This window comes from Prionailurus bengalensis, chromosome E1 (assembly GCF_016509475.1).
Source record: "Prionailurus bengalensis isolate Pbe53 chromosome E1, Fcat_Pben_1.1_paternal_pri, whole genome shotgun sequence".
Lineage (NCBI taxonomy): Eukaryota > Metazoa > Chordata > Mammalia > Carnivora > Felidae > Prionailurus > Prionailurus bengalensis.
This window is the reverse complement of record NC_057347.1, coordinates 39,595,343-39,602,124: the sequence shown is the minus strand read 5'-3', so window position 1 is coordinate 39,602,124 and position 6,782 is coordinate 39,595,343. Positions and strand designations below refer to the sequence as shown.

At 36.6% G+C, this 6,782-nt stretch overlaps 1 long non-coding RNA gene across 1 annotated transcript in view; it reads right to left on the bottom strand.

The window, feature by feature from the left end:
• The window catches only part of LOC122485538, a 116,313-nt gene that overhangs the window by 28,147 nt on the left and 81,384 nt on the right, over positions 1 to 6,782 (bottom strand). The gene's annotated exons all lie outside the window — the stretch shown is intronic.

The window sequence follows — 6,782 nt, the reverse complement described above, 5'->3', positions numbered from 1 at the left end:
ATACATTATTGACTATAGTCACCATCCTATACATTATATCCCCATGACATTTATTTTATAACTAGAAGTTTATACCTCTCGACCACTTTCACCCAGTTCACCCATCCCCTAACCCCACTCACCTCTGGCAACCACCAATCTGTTCTCTGTATCTATGAGTTTTGTTTTGTTCATTTGTTTTTCATTTGTTTATATTCTACGTATAAGTGAAATCATTCAGTATCTGTTTTTGACTCATTTCACATAGCATAATACCCTCAAGACCCATCCATGTGGTTGCAAATGGCAAGATTTCATTCTTTTTTATGGCTGGGTAAAATTGTATTTATATATACATTTATATATACACTGTATATATACACCACATCTACTTTACCCATTCATCCACTGATGGACACTTAGGTTGTTTCTGTATCTTGACTATTTTTTTTTAATTTTTTTAATGTTTATTTATTTTTGACAGAGAGAGACAAAGCATGAGTGGGGAAGGGGCAGAAAGGGAGGGAGACACAGAATCTGAAGCAGGCTCCAGGCTCTGAGTTGTCAGCCCAGACCCCAATGCAGGGCTCGAACTCACAGACCGCAAGATCATGACCTGAGCCAAAGTCAGACACTCAACCGACTGAGTCACCCAGGCACCCCTGTATCTTGGCTATTGTAAATAATGCTGCAATGAACATAGGATTGAATATATCTTTTTGAATTAATGTCTTCATTTTCTTTGGATAAATACCCAGAAGTTGAATTGCTGGATCATATGGCAGTTGTATTTTTAATTTGTTGAGAAACCTCCATACTGTTTTCCAGAGAGACTGCACCAATTTACATGCCCACCAACAATGCACAGGGTTCCCTTTCTTGAAGCCGTGCTTTGGAATCACACATTGAAATTCTCACCTTCTATTACATCTCCATCCCACAACCCGCATCAATCAGTAAACCCAATGTGGAAAGAATGACAAATTTAAACACTAATAACATATTTTTAAATGAAAAGCTTAATAAAATTACATAAACACAATATGAAATGTTTAATAAAATTAATTATATAAACACAACAAAGACAAAAAAAATTAATGAAACAGAAAAAGTCTGTTAAAACTGATCAAAGACCAAGAGAGAGAGAAAAAGGAGAATGTCTGAAAGACCGGCAAATAACATTATACTTGAAAAGGAGAATAATCAGCTTCCAAGAGAGTAGAAACTTTTAAAAACAATTAGAACATTATGTATAAGTTTAGGGGTCCCTGGGTGGCTCAGTCAGTTAAGCGTCCGACTTCAGCTCAGGTCATGATCTCACAGATCGTGAGTTCAAGCCCCACATTGGGCTCTGTGCTTACAGCTCCAAGCCTAGAGCCTGCTTTGGATTCTGTCTCCCTCTTTCTGCCCCTCCCCCTGCTCATGCCCTATCTCTCTCTCTCTCTGTCTCTCTCTCAAAAATAATAAACACTAATAAAATTTTTTTAAAAAGAACATTATGCATAAGTTTATACCAATATGTTTGAAAATTATGATTGAATTGACTATGTCTAGAAAAATAGATATTAATTCCAGAAGATATACAAAATATAAATAAGCCAATAACCATTAAAGAAACTATACCTATGATCCAAAATCTATCCTCTACATATATTGATATTAAAAATGCCAGACCCACGTTGGTTTACAAGTAAGTTTACTAAACCTTAAAGTTCTCTCCCATTCAAACTGGGAAAAAGAACAGAAGAAAAGGTCTACAGCCATACCACCTTAAATGTGCCCAAACTCATCTCATCTCAGAAGCTAAGCAGAGTCAGTCCTCATTGGTACTTGGATGGGAGAACAGAAGAAAGCAAAATGTTCCCAATTCATTTTAAGTATAACAGTAACATCAGACACAGACAAGAACAAAGTGATAAAGGAAAAATTACAGGCCTATGTTACTGAAGATCATAGATGCAAAAAGCCAGTAAATATTAGTAAGTGAAATTTAGCAATATATATAAAAGGAATAACACATCACAACTAGTTTGTCCTAGACATTCAAGAATGTTTCAAAATTAGAAAGTATTTAAATGAGCTTGTTGATAATAGCACATTAAAGGTAAAAAAAACAAACAAACAAAAAAACCCTTCAGGATTATATCAATAGCTGTGGGAAAATAATTCAGTAATATATAACAACTATATTAGTCAGGGTTCTCCAGAGAAACAGAACCAGTGGGAGACTGATGTAGATATAGACACATGTTTATGTACATAAATATGCACATGCACACACAAACATAAGAGAGAGAGAGAGGAGGGGAGAGGAGGGATTATAGAATCTGAGATTATATAGAATTGCAGATTACAGAATCTGAGAAGTCCTAAAATCTGCAATTGACAAGCTGGAGACCCAGAAGTGCTGATAATGTAAATTCCAGTTCAAAAGTCAGCAGACTCAAGACCCAAGAAGAGCCAATGTTTCAGTTCAACTCTGAAGTCAGGAAGACTGATGTCAAGGGAGTCAGAAGGAGGAGTTCTCTTTTAATCAAAGTTGAAGGGGAAGTCAGCCTTTTTCTTCTATTCAGATCTGTGAGGTCCACCCACACAGGAGAGGGTCATCTGCTTTATTCAGTCTACTAATTCAAAGGTTAATCTTACCCAGAAACAGTTTCACAGACACACCCAGAATGTTTGTCCAAATGTCTGAGCATACTATGGCCCAGTCAAGTTGACACATAAAGTTGACCATCACAACAGCCATTTACTATTTAAAACACTCTAAGCAAAACAGGGCTAAAAGAGGACATTTTTATCCTGATGAATGCTATTTATCAAAACTTCATAGCAAAACATAATAGTTAACAAATTTTAGAAGTATTCCTAATAGAGTTTAAATAAGACAAGGATAACTGATACCACTCCTATCATTCATTGTTGTATTTGAGATCCTACTCAATTCAATCTGTTTAAGAGAAAAAGCATTACAGAAAAAAAAACAAAAACAAAATTGTTGATACCTGTAGACAATACTGTTGTTAACATAGGAAATCCAAGAAAACCTACAAACTTGTGCTAAAAAGAGAGTTTAGAGAAGTCACTATAGGGTATTGACAAACAAAAAACTCAGTAACATTTTTATAACCTGCAAAGAGTCCATTAGTAATTCTAATTTAATAGAAATGAAGATTCCATTCACAAGAGCTACAAATATTATAAACTGTTTCAAAATAGGTCTAATAAAACAATGCAATATTTATGAAGAAAAGTTAAAAATATTCTTTGGAAATCTGTATATAAAGAGTTAATGTCTGGTTTATTATTGGGAAGCGTTTTTTTCTTCAAGTTTTTATTTCAATTCCAATTATTTAACATACAGTGTAATATTAGTTTCAGGAGTAGAATTTAGTGATTAATCACTTCCATACATCACCCAGTGCTCATCGCAAGTGCACTGCTTAATACCCATCACCCATTTAACCCATCCTCCTCCCGCCTCCCCTCCAGCAACCCTCAGTTTGTTTTCTATAGTTAAGAGTCTGTTTTCTGGTTTACCTCTCTTTTTCTTTCCTCCCTATGTTCATCTGTTTTGTTTCTTAAATTCTTCATATGAGTGAAATCATACGGTTTTTGTCTTTCTCTGATTGACTTATTTCACTTAGCATAATACTCTCTAGCTCCATCCACATCATTGCAAATGGCACGATTTCATTCTTTTTATGGCTTAATAATATTCCATTGTATATACACACTACATCTTCTTTATCCATTGCTCTATCAGTGGATACTTGGGCTGCTTCTACATCTTGGTTATTGTAAATAATGCTGCTATAAACATAGGGGTGCATGTACCCCTCTGAATTAGTGTTTTTGTAGTGCGATTGATGGATCACAGGGTAGTTCTATTTTTAACTTTTTGAGGAACCTCTACACTGTTTTCCACAGTGGCTGCACCAGTTTGCATTCCCACTAATAGTACATGAGTGTTCCTTTTTCCCCACATCCTCACCAATGCCATTTGTTTCTTGTGTTGTTGATTTCAGCCATTCCAGCAGGTGTGAGGTGATATCTCATTATAGTTTTGATTTGCATTTCCCTGATAGTAAGTGATGAACATTTTTTAATGTCTGTTGGCCATCTGTATGTCTTCTTTGGAGAAATGTCTGTTCTTGCCTTCTGCCCATTTTTTAATTGGGTTATTTGCTTTTTGTGTGTTGAGTTTTATAAGGTATTTATATATTTTGGATACTAACCCTTTATCAGATATGTCACTTGCAAATATCTTCTCCCATTCTGTAGGCTGCCTTTTAGTTTTGTTGATTGTTTCCTTTGCTATGCAAAAGGTTTTTATTTTGATGTAGTCTCAATTGTTTGTTTTTCTTGTCTCAGGAAAATTTCTAGAAAGAAGTTCCTATGGCCGATGTCAAAGAAGTTACTGCCTGTGTTCTCTTCCATGATTTTTGATTCCAGGTCTCACTTTTAGGTCTTTAATCCATTCTGAATTTATTTTCATGTGTGGTGTAAGAAAAAAGTTCAGTTTCATTCTTTTCCATGTTGCTGTCCAGTTTTCCCAACACCGTTTGTTGAACAGACTGTCTTTTCCCCATTGGATATTCTTTCATGCATTGTTGAAGATTAATTGACCATATCATTGTGGGTTTACTTCTGGATTTTCTATTCTGTTCTATTGACCTATGTGTCGATTTTTGTGCCAATACCATACCATTTTGATTATTACAGCTTTGCAATATAACTTGAAGTCCAGAATTGTGATGTCTCCAGCCTTGCTTTGCTTTTTCAAGATTGCTTTGGCTATTTGGGGTCTTTTGTGGTTACATACAAATTTTAAGATTGTTTGTTCTAGTTCTGTGAAAAATGCTGTTGGTATTTTGATAGGGATTGCATTAAATATGTAGATAAGGAGGTCTCTTTTTAAATCAATGAAATTTCCTGGTTGACCAGGAAGAGAAGGAGGAAGAGAAGTAAATTTACTCAAATGAATGGAAATGCAGTAACCATAATCTAATTTGGCTTTCTACAATCTTTGTCCAAGCTTCACAACAAAGATTACTAAAATAATTTATTTACAACTTTGGAAGATTAGATCATTCTTCATTAATATTTACTCTCTTCCCCTTCCCACCCCTCTGGGAGAAGTATCCTCTCCCACTCTCGCACTCTGTGACTTGGAATTCACCATGTAACTTGCTTTGGCCAATGGGATGTTAGAGGACATGATCCAAGCAAAGACTTTAAATATGCCTGCATGACTGGATTGCTCCCTTGTGCTTCTGCCATTAGAAATAGGGTTGCCAATTAAAATACAAGACACCTCATTAAATCAGAATTTCAGTTAAATAACAGTAAATTTTTAATGTAAGAATGCCCCATGCATACTCAGACATGCTTATCCTAAAGATATATTTGTTTATCTGAAATCCAATTTTAACCGGGCACCTGTATTTTTATTTGCTAAATCTGGCAACTCTAATTCAGAAGGAAGTCCCAAACCAACTCGCTGCTGGAGTCAAGACCAGCCGTAATCCACCAAAACCCAACTGACCTGCAGACATGTGACCAAGAAATAAATATTTGTTATTGTATGTTCTGAGAGCTTGTGGTTGCTTGTTATGCATCATAGCTGACTAATTCAACCATGGTGGCAATGGGAAACTAGCTTGCATGTAATTCTAGCCACATTATCTCAATTACCTAGTCTGCACACTAAAAATCAACTATTGTTGGGGCGCCTGGGTGGCTCGGTCGGTTAAGCATCCGACTTCGGCTCAGGTCATGATCTCGCGGTCCGTGAGTTCGAGCCCCGCATCAGGCTCTGTGCTGACAGCTCAGAGACTGGAGCCTGTTTCAGATTCTGTGTGTCCCTCTCTCTCTGACCCTCCCCCGTTCATGCTGTCTCTCCCTGTCTCAAAAATAAATAAACGTTAAAAAAATTAAAAAAAAAATCAACTATTGTAAAAGGAGCCAAGAGGGAATCTTGGGATGAAGAGATATAGAGAATGAATTTCATCTAATTCAGCATTGATGATATCTTCCATGATATCACTGAAGCAAAAATAAAACTAATTCTCCCATGAAAACAACAAAAAGCCTCCCCCTTTAAGCTCAAGATAGTAATTTTAGGACATTTGATTGGTGGTTTGCAAGTTCTTGGCCCTTTCTTTCATTTAGTGCTCAAAGAAAGTAAGTGGGGTTGACTGGACAGAATTCTTTTTCCCCCTCAAATCCAAAGGAAAAGTACAGCTCTACTCCATTAAGTAAGAATAAATTTATGGAACTCATCACAAAGGCTAAGGTATGGGGTGAAGTACAAATGAAAAACAATAAAAGGAATTAGGCAAGCCCGTTATCTCACAGTGCCACAATGTATTACCAAAGGAAACTAGACTATACTTAGAACATCCTGGGAACAGGCAACCCTCACACTCCTATCCACCAATAAGCCAAGCTCTGTTGATCAGTCCTCAGAGAAACCTCTGCACTGGTACAAAGATCTTACCCAGCATGCAAGTCCCAAGCCCCTTTTGAAGTATCTGTCATTGGGACAAGACATTTCCCTAATTCTCTTCCAGTATCACTTTTAACAATGCTTACTCACTTTAAAGACTTGAGATAAAAATGGGGTAGGGGGAATGCTTGAGATGTTCTCTCTCCTGTCTGAAGGCTATGGTCTACTGAACCTGATAAACATAATACTCATGGTAGAGGCTGCTTACTGAGGAATGAGGAGACCTAGACCCCATTGTGACTGCGTGAATCCACATGACCCCTCCTGTAAGATGAGGGGATAGGGCTATATA